Source organism: Triturus cristatus, chromosome 8 (assembly GCF_964204655.1).
Source record: "Triturus cristatus chromosome 8, aTriCri1.1, whole genome shotgun sequence".
Taxonomy (NCBI): domain Eukaryota; kingdom Metazoa; phylum Chordata; class Amphibia; order Caudata; family Salamandridae; genus Triturus; species Triturus cristatus.
Genome location: NC_140591.1, coordinates 316695962 through 316711685, shown reverse-complemented (window position 1 = coordinate 316711685; position 15724 = coordinate 316695962).

Here is a 15724-nt window from a genome sequence, read left to right as displayed (position 1 = left end):
ATCGCTGGGCCTACAAGGAGCTAACTTCACTTAGTGACCAGGAGGTCCACGGGTCGCGTGTTCAGTGAGGAAAGTTACACGCGAGCTCCCATAGGTTTTCAATGGGTGCGTAAAAGTTCAAAAGTTACTGCTAGAAGGGTCTTCTGGATGGACTACGAACTTAAGACTTAAAACACAGACACTAGAGATGTTTCTCTACACTTGGGCACCGGAGTGCCATCTTTACCTCACCCACAGGAAGCGGGTGCATAGGTCTTGAAGTGCGTCGGGTTTTGTCTATCTGTTCAATGGAGCCTGATGACAAAGATGCTGCAGGCGGCCGGTCCAGAAGAGATGCGGTGGATCCAAGGGTGGATCGGAGCTGTAGAAGACCTGAAAGCAGAGGGGACAATGTTCACAGTCACTAGCCAGTGACCGGCGTGGCACCAGGTAGGTACCAGGCGATGTCGGGTGCAAACAGGTGATGAGGTGTAGCTTGTCTCTGCAGCCACGTGGTCCCTGAAGGTAGACGACGTCCAGGAGTCGGTTCACGAGCTGTCACACGCAGGCTCTCGCTGTCTGCGGTGTCGGCGACTCAAAGAAGGCAAACAAGCCTTGGCAAAAGCAGGAGTCGTAGGAATTGAAGAAAGCAGATTACTCTGACCAGCAAGGTCAGAGGGGCTGCTCCTTTGGAGGGAAGCAGGGGCCAGTCTGGAGCAACCAGACCAGCATCGTAGTTTTCAAAGTAGGTCGCCAAGATCGCCACTAGCCAACGGGCCAGGGTCCGGTTAGGCGCGTCGAGATGCAAAGTGCAGAGGGGCCCCACGCAGATCGTGGAGATGCTGGAGGGCTCACCTTAGTGCAGATGCTGCTCGGATGTTGGGCTTCTCAGGTCCCAAAGCACAACTTGGAGGGAGCCTCTGTTGTAGCGCTTGCAGCTTGTCATGGGTCTTTCAAGATGGCTGGCTCCACGTGTCTCGGTGCCTCCACGGGTTCCTTCTTCGCAGGGAATGTGGATCGGGCGGTGAGAGGTCTGGAGGTCCCGGTCTTGTCGGGCTCTGGGCTCGGGCTCCGGCAGGAGGCGGCGGCAAAGCAGACGTCGAGTAGCTGGTTGGTGCTTGCGTTAGCAAGATGGTCACTCCCTGACCATAGGGGAGATTTCCTTCAGTCCTCTGTGCAGCAGAGCGTCGAAGTTCCCGTCTTCTTCTTTGTAGTAAGTTGATTCCAGGATGTCTGAAGTCTTAGGACACAGCTCCTACCTTTAAGCGGATTCTAGGGGCCGGACTACCTGCTAGGTCCCTCCCTAAGGGTGGGACCAGGAAGGGGGGTGGTTACACCCCCAATCCTTTGTCCAGCTCGCCCCAGGTCCGGGGCTGGTGTGCCCCAGGACCGGTTTGAACTGGCATATGCACCGAGGCTCCTTGTGAGCCTCAGGCATGTCTGATTCTATTCAAGCCCTACCTGACCAATACACAAAATCCTGTCTGGGGTGGTGCTCGCACCTCCCCTGGCAGGAAACCCTTTGTCCACGTCTCCCAAGCTGGAAGGACTCCCAGCAGCAGGAGGGCAGACTTGTGTCGGTGGTGGCAGCGTCCATTTTGTGGAGCTGAGGCTATGTCTGATTTTACCCGGGTTTCAGGTGCTGTACATGTCGGGTCCCTCTAGAAGGGTGGAATGCTAACCCCGTCGCCAGAATTGGCGAGGTGTTAGTATTCCAATTCGTATGACACCTTACTCGACATGTTTTGGTAAAGCCAAACCAAAGTTAGCATTTAACCGCGATGTTCATAATGCACTTAAGAGTATATGGTATGACGATACCTGGAAACGGTAGAAGGAAGTTGTTCCGACCACTGCAGACAGGCTCAGCTCATGCCAGAGCACCATCTCACATGGAACCAAGCACTCTGCCTTCAGGATTGTTAAGGCCTGCCATAGGAGTGACTTATAGGTTAACATGTGTCCCATTTAAGGTTAGGTATAGGTATACTACACCTAAGTAAGAGGTGGTTACACCAACTTACCCCAGCTGAGTGATCAGCCAGTTGTGTCAAATTGTTAGGCCAGGCCAGGGGTGGCATAATACATGCTTCAGCCCCTGGTAGGCCTTAGATACACCAATGCCCTGGGTACCTAGTGTACACTGGTACAGGGGCTCACAGGGTGATCCAATCCCAATTGGTTATGCACCTAGGGTGCATAGTGTCAATTTAGTAGAGAGAACAGCAGGCTGGGGGTCTGATTAGCAGGCCCACAGCCTCAATATGTCAAAAACCAGTGAAGCAAAAAGCAAAGATTTGGGGTGACCATAGGATAGCAGACCCTACTCTCCTACACAACCCCCCCCCCAAACGCAGGGACATTAAACTAGCCTTGACCAGTCTCGTCTTCATGTCCTAAGTGGAAGTACCTGGAGAGACCATCTGCATTCCCATGGTCTGTACCTGGCCGGTGCTCCACTGTAAAGTCCATCCCCTGTAGGGAAATGGACCACCTAAGCAGTTTGGGGTTTTCACCCTTCATCTGATTTAGCCACAAGAGGGGCTTATGGTCGGTCTGAATCTTGAAGTGAGTGCCAAACAAGTATGGCCTCAGCTTCTTCAGGGCCCACACCACAGCAAAGGCCTCCCTCTCAATAGCTGACCAATTCTTCTCTCTGGGGGTCAACCTTCTGCTAATAAAAGCAATGAGTTGGTCTTGACCATCTACATTAAGTTGTGACAGCACAGCTCCCACACCCAACTCAGAAGCATCTGTTTGGACAATAAACTCTTTGGAGTAGTCAGGACTTTTCAGGATAGGTGCAGAGCACATGGCCTTCTTCAGGTCATCAAATGCCTTTTGACAGCTTACTGTCCACTGAGCCTTTTTGGGCATCTTCTTGGATGTCAGATCATTAAGAGGAGTCACAATGGACCCATAGTTCTTAACAAACTTCCTGTAGTACCCAGTCAAGCCCAAGAAAGCTCGAACTTGAGTCTGGGTGGTTGGAGGAGACCAGTCCTTGATGGATTGTATCTTACTCTCCAGTGGTTGAACTTGGCCTCCACCTACAAGGTGGCCCAAGTACACAACCTTACTCTGCCCTATCTGGCACTTAGTAGCCTTGATAGTGAGGCCTGCCTTTTGCAGAGCCTCAAGTACCTTCTTCAGGTGGATCAGGTGATCCTCCCAGGTGGAGCTAAAGACAGCAATGTCATCAAGATATGCTGCACAAAAGTCATCCAACCCAGTAAGGACTTGATTCAAAAACCTTTGGAAGGTGGCAGGTGCATTCTTCAGACCAAAGGGCATCACCAAAAATTGATAATGCCCACCTGGGGTTGAGAATGCTGTTTTGGCCTTGGACTCCTCAGCTAACCTGATTTGCCAATAGCCAGCTGTCAAATCAAATGTGCTCAAAAACTTAGCAGAAGCCAGTTTATCTATGAGCTCATCTGCCCTTGGAATAGGATGTGCATCTGTCCTAGTGACAGCATTGAGTCCTCTGTAATCCACACAGAACCTCATCTCTCTCTTGCCATCTTTGGTGTGAGGTTTGGGGACCAGAACCACTGGGCTAGCCCAGGGGCTCTCTGAGGGTTCAATGACACCCAGTTCCAGCATTTTGTGTACCTCAGCCTTTATACAGTCCCTGACATGGTCAGGTTGTCTGTAAAGTTTGTTCTTTACAGGAAGACTGTCACCAGTGTCCACCACATGGGTACACCAGTCAGTTTGACTAGGTATCAGTGAGAACATATGCTGAAATGATTGTAGAACCTGTCTACATTCAGTCTGCTGATGCTCAGTGAGGTTGCCTCCAAGGGTCACTCCTTCAACTGAACCATCTTCAGGGCTCTGAGACAACAGGTCTGGGAGAGGGTCACTCTCTTCCTCCTGTCCCTCATCTGTAGCCATGAGCAAGCCCATGTCTGCCCTGTCAACATATGCTTTTAACCTGTTAACATGGAGTACCCTGTGGGGACTCCTGGGAGTGCCTAGGTCCACCAAGTAGGTAACCTCTCCCTTCTTTTCCAGGATTGTATGGGGTCCAGACCATTTGTCTTGGAGTGCTGCTGGGGCCACTGGCTCCAACACCCATACCTTCTGTCCTGGCTGAAACTCAACCAAGACAGCCTTTTGGTCATGCCAAGCTTTCTGTAAGGCCTGGCTTGCCTCAAGGTTTTTGGATGCCTTCTCCATGTACTCAGCCATCCTGGAGCGGAGACCAAGTACATAGTCCACTATGTCTTGTTTAGGCTTTTTGAGAGGTAACTCCCATCCTTCCCTCACTAAACACAGTGGGCCTCTTACAGGGTGCCCAAACAACAATTCAAAGGGGCTGTAGCCAACTCCTTTTTGTGGGACCTCTCTGTAAGCAAACAGAAGGCAGGGTAGAAGGATGTCCCATCTTCGCCTGAGCTTTTCAGGTAATCCTTTGATCATACCCTTTAGGGTCTTGTTGAATCTCTCAACAAGCCCATTGCATTGTGGGTGATAAGGAGTGGTGAACTTGTAGTTGACACCACATTCCTTCCACATAGCTGTCAAGTATCCTGACATGAAGTTGGTACCTCTGTCAGAAACCACCTCCTTAGGAAACCCCACTCTGGAGAATACTCCCAGTAGGGCCCTGGCCACAACAGGAGCTGTTGTGGTCCTAAGGGGAATTGCCTCTGGATACCTGGTGGCATGATCCACTACCACCAGTATAAATCTGTGCCCAGATGCAGTGGGGGATAAATGGGACCCACTATATCTATTCCCACTCTTTCACAGGGGACCCCCACCACAGGTAGTGGTATTAGGGGGGCCTTTGTTGTGCCACCTGATTTGCCACTGGCTTGGCAGGTCACACAGGAGCGACAAAACTCCTTGGTATCTTCATTCATGTGAGGCCAGTGAAAGTGAGGGACAAGCCTGTCCCAAGTCTTGTTCTGGCCTAAGTGTCCTGCTAGAGGAATATCATGGGCCAAGGTAAGAAGGAAGCCCCTAAATTGCAGAGGTATAACCAACCTCCTGGTTGCACCAGGTTTTGGGTCTCTAGCCTCTGAATAAAGGAGCCCATCATCCCAATACACTTTATGGGTACCTTGAGCATTCCCAGCAGCCTCAGCAGCAGCCAGCTGTCTGAGGGGATCAAGAGATGGACAGGATAACTGAGCCTGCCCCAAGTCAGCCCTGGAAGGTCCCCCTGTCCCCAGAAACTCAACCTGGTCAGGTTCAAGCTCTTCAGGAACAGTTCCTTCAGGGTTCTCAAGATCATCTTCCTGGGAAGGCTGATCATCACTTGGGGGCAGGGGGGAAGGCACAGCCTTAACCCTCCTGTTCTTCTTCTTGGTAGGTGCTTGGTCCATTGTTCCAGGATCCAAGACCTGAGGTTCAGTAAGGCACTTTTTGGCCTGTGACCTGGTCACAGCAAGGACATGTGGTGATATACCTAACATCTCTGCATGTGTCCTGTACTCCACTTCTGACCATAGAGAACTCTCTAGGTCATTGCCCAACAAACATTCTACTGGGAGGTCTGCACTAACCACAACCCTTTTGAGGCCAGTTACCCCTCCCCATGAGAAGTTAACAACAGCCACACTATGTGAAGTAGTGGCATTGCTGGCATTGGTCACCAGGTAATTCTCACCTGGTATGTACTGTCCAGGATCCACAAAGCCTGGTGTCACCATAGTGACACTGGCACATGTGTCCCTGTAGGCTTGAGCCACTTTTTCATTTATTAAAGGAGTCTGTCTGTGCTTGCCCAGGTTACTGGGGCTCACAGTCAGGGACAAATCCATGTCCCCATCACAGATCAAGACTGCCTGTGTCAGGGTTCTGTCTAAGTCAGAATCTCCTTCAGTTCCCATAGTGATTCCCACTACACCCTTTGTCTGGGGACCAACACTGCTAACAGTAGTACTGGGAGCAGGTGCCTTAGGGGCAACAGTGTTGGGGGCTCCACCCTTCTTACAATCACTAGTCCAGTGAGTTGTATTCTTGCAAGATTTGCACCAGGGTTTCTTTGGACCTTCTTTCTTCTTCCCTTTAGGTTGTTGGTAGCCACCCTCGTTAGTACTAGTTTGGGGCCCTGTTGAAGACTTCTGGTCTTTGGATTTCTGATCTCCACCCTTTTGGTCTGTTTTCTTCTGATCACCCCCTTGGCCCTGGCTCTGGTTCTTTTGCTTAACCCTGGTTCTGACCCATTTGTCTGCCTTCTTTCCTAATTCTTGGGGAGAGGTCAGATCTGAGTCAACCAAGTGTTGATGCAGTTGCTGGTTTTGACAGTTATTTAAAATCGGTTCTCTCATCATCAAATTGTACAATCCTGTATAATCAGACACCTTACTTCCCAGCAACCAACCCTCCAAAGCCTTAGTGGCACATTCAATGTATTCAGACCAGTCCTGAGTCTGTGTCTTCTGGGTATCTCTGAACATTAACCTGTACTGTTCAGTGGTTAAGCCTAACCCATCAACCAGGACACTCTTCAGGGTTCTGTAGTTTCTGACATCCTCCTCTCTAACAGTGAGGAGTCTATCTCTGCCTCTACCTTCAAAGGAGAGCCATAAGATTGCTGCCCACTGGTCTTCAGGAACCTGCTGCACTTTGCAGGCTCTCTCAAGAGCAGTCATCCACTTGTGGATATCATCCCCACTTTTGTAGGGGGGCACAACCTTGGACAGGTTCCTATTATCAAAGAAGACCCTATCTTTGTCCCTAGGGACATTGCTGCCACCAGTGGGTATAGACCCACCCTCTCTAGGTTGCCTAGCCTTGTTCAGTTTCTCTTCCATCAGGGCTACTTCTAGCTCCTGTCTCCTGATCCTCAGCTGAGCTTCCTTCATTCTGGCCTCATGCTCCCTTCTCTGGGGGCTGGTCATCCTTCTTCTGGAGTGACCTTGAGAGCCTCTAGAGGCATGAGAAGCATTAGAGTCACCTGAGTGATTCCTCTGTCTCCCAAACCCCTGGTTAAGTCCACTGGGGAGATCCAATGGGGGGACCCCATTGTTTTTCCCATATAGCCTTAAGTTAGCTGGGCCAAGTATAACACTTGGCACTGGGCTAGTTCTCCCTTCATCCCCACTACCATCAGTATCAGTACCCTTATCACTTTCATCCTCTGTAGTGTGATTCTCATCTAAGGGGTGACTATTGGAAAGGGGTACTTCAGTAGCATCTTCAGAAGGGGGGCCTCCTGTTCCAGTCCCTGAGGGGCCTAACTGGGAGGTTTTCTTGAGAGCTCTCTGATCTTCATCAGCTTGTAAGAGTTCTCTGAGTTCAGCAGAGGTAGGGTTCCTGGGCTGTTTAAGGCCCCTGATATTTGCCAACTGCCTGAGCTCATTTTGGTTTAGGGTAGCAAAGATGGATGGTGCCCTCTGGGGGTCACTCTCGACAGAGATGGGTACATTGGACCCCTCTGCCCCAGCCATTGCTCCTAAGTGTGGGTGGATGTGTTGCAACTACCTACACTTGGGTTTTCCTACTAAACCTATCTAGTAGTTGTAGTCAGGGTGTGCTACTCCCTTTGCTCTACAACAACTAAGTTCAGTAGAACTTAAGTATATAACTAATCTTGTTTTATATGTACCTACAGGTACCTATGTGATCTTTCAATTGGTAACAAAGAGATTACAACGGTAAAACACAGCAAGCTCAAATCCCAACCGCTGCTCACCAATGTGAGAAGTTGGCCTGGTATATGCTGTTCACTAGTTTAAGTGACCACCTTGTACCATGCCAAACAACCCTTATGGTGTTGTTGTAAGTCAACCTTTTCGGACCAGCTGCCCTAGTGGTAGCGTAGGCTAAGCAGTCTTTCAGGCTAAACTCATTTTGGCATGTAAAGCAAGCTGTTTTACCATATGTAACCCCCCTTTATACCAATGAAAGGACACCACACAGATATATATTCAAAATATATATGTATTTATTACTCAAAGTATCCCCTAGACTCTTTATGAGCACAGGAGCACAAATCGTTAAACAAGAAAGTATTACACTATACAGAAGTTGCACTTTATATGGATAGGCCCTGCTGGCCGATCAAACCATATACTAAAATAGTGGTATAAGTACCACGAATAGGAAAGGGAAAAGGCCTAGGGCCTCTAGAATCGCTGGGCCTACAAGGAGCTAACTTCAGTTAGTGACCAGGAGGTCCACGGGTCACGTGTGCAGTGAGGAAAGTTACACGCGAGCTCCCATAGGTTTTCAATGGGTGCGTAAAAGTTCAAAAGTTACTGCTAGAAGGGTCTTCTGGATGGACTACGAACTTAAGACTTAAAACACAGACACTAGAGATGTTTCTCTACACTTGGGCACCGGAGTGCCAGCTTTACCTCACCCACAGGAAGCGGGTGCATAGGTCTCGAAGTGCGTCGGGTTTCGTCTATCTGTTCAATGGAGCCTGATGACAAAGATGCTGCAGGCGGCCGGTCCAGAAGAGATGCGGTGGATCCAAGGGTGGATCAGAGCTGTAGAAGACCTGAAAGCAGAGGGAACAATGTTCACAGTCACTAGCCAGTGACCGGCGTGGCACCAGGTAGGTACCAGGCGATGTCGGGTGCAAACAGGTGATGAGGTGTAGCTTGTCTCCGCAGCCACGTGGTCCCTGAAGGTCGACGACGTCCAGGAGTCAGTTCACGAGCTGTCCCACGCAGGCTCTCGCTGTCTGCGGTGTCGGCGACTCAAAGGAAGCAAACAAGCCTTGGCAAAAGCAGGAGTCGTAGGAATTGAAGAAAGCTGATTACTCTGACCAGCAAGGTCAGAGGGGCTGCTCCTTTGGAGGGAAGCAGGGGCCAGTCTGGAGCAACCAGACCAGCATCGTAGTTTTCAAAGTAGGTCGCCAAGATGGCCACTAGCCAACGGGCCAGGGTCCGGTTAGGCGCGTCGAGATGCAAAGTGCAGAGGGGCCCCACGCAGATCGTGGAGATGCTGGAGGGCTCATCTTTAGTGCAGATGCTGCTCGGATGTTGGGCTTCTCAGGTCCCAAAGCACAACTTGGAGGGAGCCTCTGTTGTTGCGCTTGCAGCTTGTCGTGGGTCTTTCAAGATGGCTGGCTCCACGTGTCTCGGTGCCTCCACGGGTTCCTTCTTCGCAGGGACTGTGGATCGGGCGGTGAGAGGTCTGGTGGTCCAGGTCTTGCCAGGCTCTGGGCTCGGGCTCCGGCAGGAGGCGGCGGTAAAGCAGACGTCGAGTAGCTGGTTGGTGCTTGCGTTAGCAAGATGGTCACTCCCCGACCATAGGGGAGATTTCCTTCAGTCCTCTGTGCAGCAGAGCGTCGAAGTTCCCGTCTTCTTCTTTGTAGTAAGTTGATTCCAGGATGTCTGAAGTCTTAGGACACAGCTCCTACCTTTAAGCGGATTCTAGGGGCCGGACTACCTGCTAGGTCCCTCCCTAAGGGTGGGACCAGGAAGGGGGGTGGTTACACCCCCAATCCTTTGTCCAGCTCGCCCCAGGTCCGGGGCTGGTGTGCCCCAGGACTGGTTTGAACTGGCATATGCACCGAGGCTCCTTGTGAGCCTCAGGCATGTCTGATTCTATTCAAGCCCTACCTGACCAATACACAAAATCCTGTCTGGGGTGGTGCTCGCACCTCCCCTGGCAGGAAACCCTTTGTCCACGTCTCCCAAGCTGGAAGGACTCCCAGCAGCAGGAGGGCAGACTTGTGTCGGTGGTGGCAGCGTCCATTTTGTGGAGCTGAGGCTATGTCTGATTTTACCCGGGTTTCAGGTGCTGTACATGTCGGGTCCCTCTAGAAGGGTGGAATGCTAACCCCGTCGCCAGAATTGGCGAGGGGTTAGTATTCCAATTCGTATGACACCTTACTCGACATGTTTTGGTAAAGCCAAACCAAAGTTAGCATTTAACCGCGAGGTTCATAATGCACTTAAGAGTATATGGTATGACGATACCTGGAAACGGTAGAAGGAAGTTGTTCCGACCACTGCAGACAGGCTCAGCTCATGCCAGAGCACCATCTCACATGGAACCAAGCACTCTGCCTTCAGGATTGTTAAGGCCTGCCATAGGAGTGACTTATAGGTTAACATGTGTCCCATTTAAGGTTAGGTATAGGTATACTACACCTAAGTAAGAGGTGGTTACACCAACTTACCCCAGCTGAGTGATCAGCCAGTTGTGTCAAATTGTTAGGCCAGGCCAGGGGTGGCATAATACATGCTTCAGCCCCTGGTAGGCCTTAGATACACCAATGCCCTGGGTACCTAGTGTACACTGGTACAGGGGCTCACAGGGTGATCCAATCCCAATTGGTTATGCACCTAGGGTGCATAGTGTCAATTTAGTAGAGAGAAAAGCAGGCTGGGGATCTGATTAGCAGGCCCACAGCCTCAATATGTCAAAAACCAGTGAAGCAAAAAGCAAAAATTTGGGGTGACCATAGGATAGCAGACCCTACTCTCCTACAATCAAGAAGTCTCACATGAGCGCATCTCAACAGTCCTGAAAATGAAATACCCTACCACAGAAGAGAAATGAGAATGTTCTTTGGAATCGTGGGCTACTGTTGTCAGTGGGCACCCAACTTTTCCCTCGTGGCAAAGCACATACTGAGGCTTACACATAATAATGATGCCAATTACCCAGTACCAATGGATAAAGAAAGCATGAAAGCCTTCCATGAGCTCCAAAATGTACTCTGCAATGAACCCGCTTTTGGAATTCTAGACTACAACAAAGAATTTGTGCTATTTTGTCATGAACGTGATGGGTGTGCGCAGTTTGTGTTGAAACAGGTGAACAGACCAGTAGCTTATTTTTCAGCCACACTTGATCTTGTAGTGTTGCACTTCGTGGTTGTCTCAAATCGGTTGCAGAAGTCAGTTTGAGTATACAACAGCATGAGAGCGTTGTTATGGGCCACCCGCTCATTAAATGGTTCCCTGTTCAGTTAAGATTCTGATGACTCGTACTCAAACACAACATCTGTCAAATAGTTATCTCACATGTACATAAGAATCATTTTGGCTGCTGGAATGTCTCACTGTGGAGATGCAATAAATTGAACCCCTCAACTCTTTTGCCTACTCTTGAAGAAGGTGAGGAGTATGAGTTTGCCCACAATTGTATTGATGTAAAAGATTTATGCACAAAACAGAGAGCAGTCATTCTGGATGTACCCATATGGGAATCTTTTGGAATCTGGTCACATATTTTTTGTTGCTGGTTCTTGCTTGAGAGACAGATGCAGTGTTCTAAGAAAGCAGTTTATGTCGATAAATGGGGTTGTGGAGGCATCCTAAATGTGCCATTTAACCACTGCACAAGTGGCCGAAGTGATAGCTCTGAAAAGAGCTAGCTGTGTATCTGATGGGTTGAGAGTCACCATTTACACTGACCGCCAGTATGGATTGGGGATTGCCAGGACTTCGGACTGAATTGTGGTCACATAGAGGGTTTCTGACCTCTTCTGGTTCCCCTATTCACAACAGTCTCTACACTATGAATTTGTTGCATGCACTTATGTTGCCAAAGGAGATAGCTGTGGTGAAGTGTGGAGTCCACAGGAGTGGCAATGATTGTGTTACTGCAGGCAACAGATACGCAGACGAGATTGCCAGATACTGCGCTCATCTGTCCCTCACAGTTCACTTAAACAAAGCATGCAATGAGGAAGAGGTGATAGTCTCAAATACATTGTTGAACACTGCACAGACCTTCAATGGACTAGGAGAATTATAGCACAAGGCTCCCAAAAGTGAAAAGGCAAAATAGGAGGTAACAGGATTTGTGAAGAATTCCAGTGACATCTGGGCATCATATTAGGGAATGCCAGTTCTGCTGGCTATGATCTGACAAATGCCTGGACCATCCTGGTTGGTCGAGATGGTGCAGACCGTAAAACATTATTGGCACAACCCTCATTTCCAAGTCCTGGCAAAGAGTATGTGCCAGAGGTGCATTGTTTGTCAAAAATAAATGTTGGCAGAAAGGTTGCTGTGACCAAGACAGTCTAACAGTGGCCAAACTACTTTTTCAGAAGTTGGTCCCTAGGTTTGGGATGCCGGTTTGTCTTGAATCAGATAAAGGGAGTCACTTCAAGAATGAGATGATGCAGCTACTGTGCACAGCTTTAAGAATTGACCAGAGATTGTACTGCAGTTACAGACTAGAAGCATCAGGAGTGGTAGAGAGGCTTAATGGGATTATCAAAGCAAAGCTAGCAAACTAATGTGCCTCTACACCTTTCAAATGGCCAGACACAGTTCCACTTGTATTCAAAACAAACAAGAGTATGTAGTTCCTTATAAGAGTCTTAAGCAGGAAGGGAGCCAGGATAACTATTACTATGGACGTCGTCCTATGTTATTACGAGGGGATACGGAAATTCCCTTATTTGGAACTAGGGCCCTCACACACCCAGCCAGCTAGGTGTCGTGCTTCATCATTGGGCCTGCTCCTCGTCGGGTCGGCGCTGCAATACCCGACGGGCACCCAATATGGGGCTCTTTGGCAGAGATCTTTTGTTCCACGCCGTATGGTGTAGTGGGGGTGAGGGGCACAGTGTGAGTAGATGTGGTGAATAAGTGTGTGCAGTGATTAAAACAGGTAAGGGAATCAAATAAGAGATCTTTATTCAGATAGGTTCCCTGCCTCATTAAAATGAAGGTCGAGTGGCGGATGTGTGATTGTGATAAATAAGGATATATACGCTCTACTCGTAACTATGCAGGTCAACATGTTTCTTTCCTTGCTCGTCAGGAGGATCGACTGGCAATTCTTCAGGACCAAGTGACATACATCTGCACATCGTAGCGAGGTGGGTACACCTACCTCTCAAATAATCAGACTGTGGGGGACGTGACCACAGCGAATGAGGGCGACCTATAGAATAGTAACAATGCATACTCAAAAACAAATTGGTCTTGGTCGGTGTAGACATAGTAACAGACATGACTCTCTCAGCACTGCAATTATTTGGTGTTAATAATGATGACCCATGGGAAGAACATTCATGCTTCACATTATTGCAAAACTCAAGTGCCAATGTTTCTTAAAAGGCTTACAGAGAATTATTAGTGCAAAGCTTAAAAACAGGACTCAAACTAGTCATGAGGATAGTGGTAAGTGGACTCACCTACAATAGTAGGGATCATACCTCAGCAGTTGCCGGCGGATCAAAGGACACCTATCATGTAGTGTCCTATAGGGACAAAGTAGATGAAAAATTCACCAATTGGTAGCGGACACAAAAATATTAGGAAAATACCTGTGGTGGAAAAACAAATGTGAGAGGGTGGAGGGGAGGGCAGCTTAATGCAAGTAAAACACCAGTATCTGGGAAGAGTCAAGCACGTCCCCCAACCTAATCGGAACCCGGAGAACCATCACGGTCCCCATGGAGGACTCGTGCAGGAACACCAAAGTGTGGGGGGGGTTGTGGGAGCATCTTCACCTTGTTTAAACGGCTCGTACTCGTGGTGGTTAAATCCTAGTGTACTGCCATATTAGCCGCCTCTCACCCATTAGGAACCTCAGTGACATGGCAACCGGCGGACGGGGCCGCTCGTGCATGAACTAACGCTCACCTGGTCAGCGAGGACTCCACCTGAAAGACCTACCCCTCCGCCGGTGGAACCGGGTGGCTACAGTCAGCTTAGGTGTGTGCCTATAAAACCACCGGCTCTAGAATGTGGGCGGGGCCGGCCTCCAGTAGGAAACTGCACGTAATCTCGCCTACGGATCACTGCACCATCGGCTCAAACACGGGGGTAACCATGTCGGCCATCTTTAAATGGTGTAACACTCATTCGGGGCATCAAATTAAACTAATCCTGCAGTGTCCTTGATCTGGCGCTATGTAAGGAAAAAAGATACTCCCCAAAAATTGGAATGGTAGGAGGTCAACTAAAGGAATTAGCGGTTGCATAGTACCCAATGAAAAAGGTATTAATTAACAGTATAAGGTGAATACACTGTAGGGGGTGTACACTGCTGCTCGCTAAAGTGGTATAGGTGACAGGAGAAAAAGGAACAAAACTATATGCTGTACCAGGCATTCAAGAAATCCACAGGCCACTAAAACCACGACTAAGAAAGAATGCCACTGAATGTGTAAGCAGACGGAGGTGAATGCTACATCAAAGAGTAATTAAAAATATATATACATTTTATACATATTGATTAAAAACAATGGGCCAAAAGAGGCAATTTGCATCTTTTGGTAACCTGATGAAGTCCCACGGGGGTTGCCCGTGCATATTACTTTAACAAAAAGAGGGTACAAGTGGGCTTTTGAAGGTCCTACATACATGCCCATAATAATCAAAACACTTGTACTCATGAGCATTCAAAGCACTTCATCCAGGAGAACAGGAGCCTCCCCCCACAAGATATTGATGGGGAGAGCTATGAGAATTCCTTCTGTTCCTGCAGCTGCATTTGTGAATATTACAGATGATTTGGTTCTTAAGTACTGCAAGGGAGTGGTGCATTCCATCTCACCAGGTTCATCTGGGGACACCAGTTGTGAGATCTGGCTCATGCAATGACTTGAACCCCGAGGACTGGATTCACATGAAAAAGCACGTTCACAAGTCATGCTTGGAGGAGCGGAGGGATGGAGAGGCCCATATCAGGTAATTCTCATAATGTCAGAATCTCCCCTTATTTTCCGCAGGAGCGATAAGAAGACACGATGCTAGCTCCCAACTTCACCCTCGACCAAGGCAGCCCAACATTAGTCAAACCTAGCCCTGATCAATGGGGAGGTGGGGAAGGAAAGAGAAAACACAAGTGTCCCCCGAAGACATTGCTGTGGTGCGAATGTCTACCCAGGGCTTATTCAAGACTCCTCCCAATACGAAACAATAGAAGAGAAAAAGGAAGTCAGTAACATCGCTAGAGTGTTTGAGTGTCAATATACCTATGGTTCTTTGGGTGTAGCTATATACCTGTATGATTTCCCTCTTCTGAATATCAGTAGAAAAGTAAGTGGCAGCTAAATTATGTTTTGTATATCTAAAGAAAGAGATAGAGTACATTTATATATATAGATATAAAAGGAGGAACAGATGTGATTAGAACATGTACTTTATATAGAAAGGCATACATCAGATAATACTGTCTGGTCATAAGAAGGCTCATACTACTGACTAGAAATTTAGAAAAAAGAAAAAAAGGAAAATGCATACATTCCTACATGTATTTCTTTTCTAGTCAGAAAACCATAGTCAAAAATACCAAAAAGATATAGCCTTAAAAATAGTGCACAGAAAACAGTGTTAAACTTATTTCTATCCCTTAGAAACAAGCAAATCCATTAATTATGCTTTTTGTCCACATGTTCAGTCATTAGAAGCTATAGTTCATCATATGGAATCCACTTTCAGATAAGTACATAACAATGTCACTTTTAAAATAAGATATTGCGCATGGGGCGTTACCCCCAGCTGTTTTTTTACTGAGCGTCGATAATTTAATGGTGTTTCTCCTCTTCCTCTTTTACAGATGTCCAAAGAATGCAGAAACGAGGGTAGCCATGGAAGACTCCGACGAAAAACACACAAGAGGATTCTAAATGCGAGAAGACCTGGAGGGAAGAAGCCGATGATGGCAAAACAGCATGATGGAACCCAGAAGCAAAGTTGAGTAAACCCAATGGCAGGAAGCTGCATGCCAGAACGACTGGAATGCCAAGCAGCTTCCTGTCTGCTGGCACCCGTCTTTATGTGGCGTGCTTTGCTCCTGCGGCCTGCTCGGCTCCAGTGACCTATCGGCATCTGCAGCATGCTCGGCTCCTGTG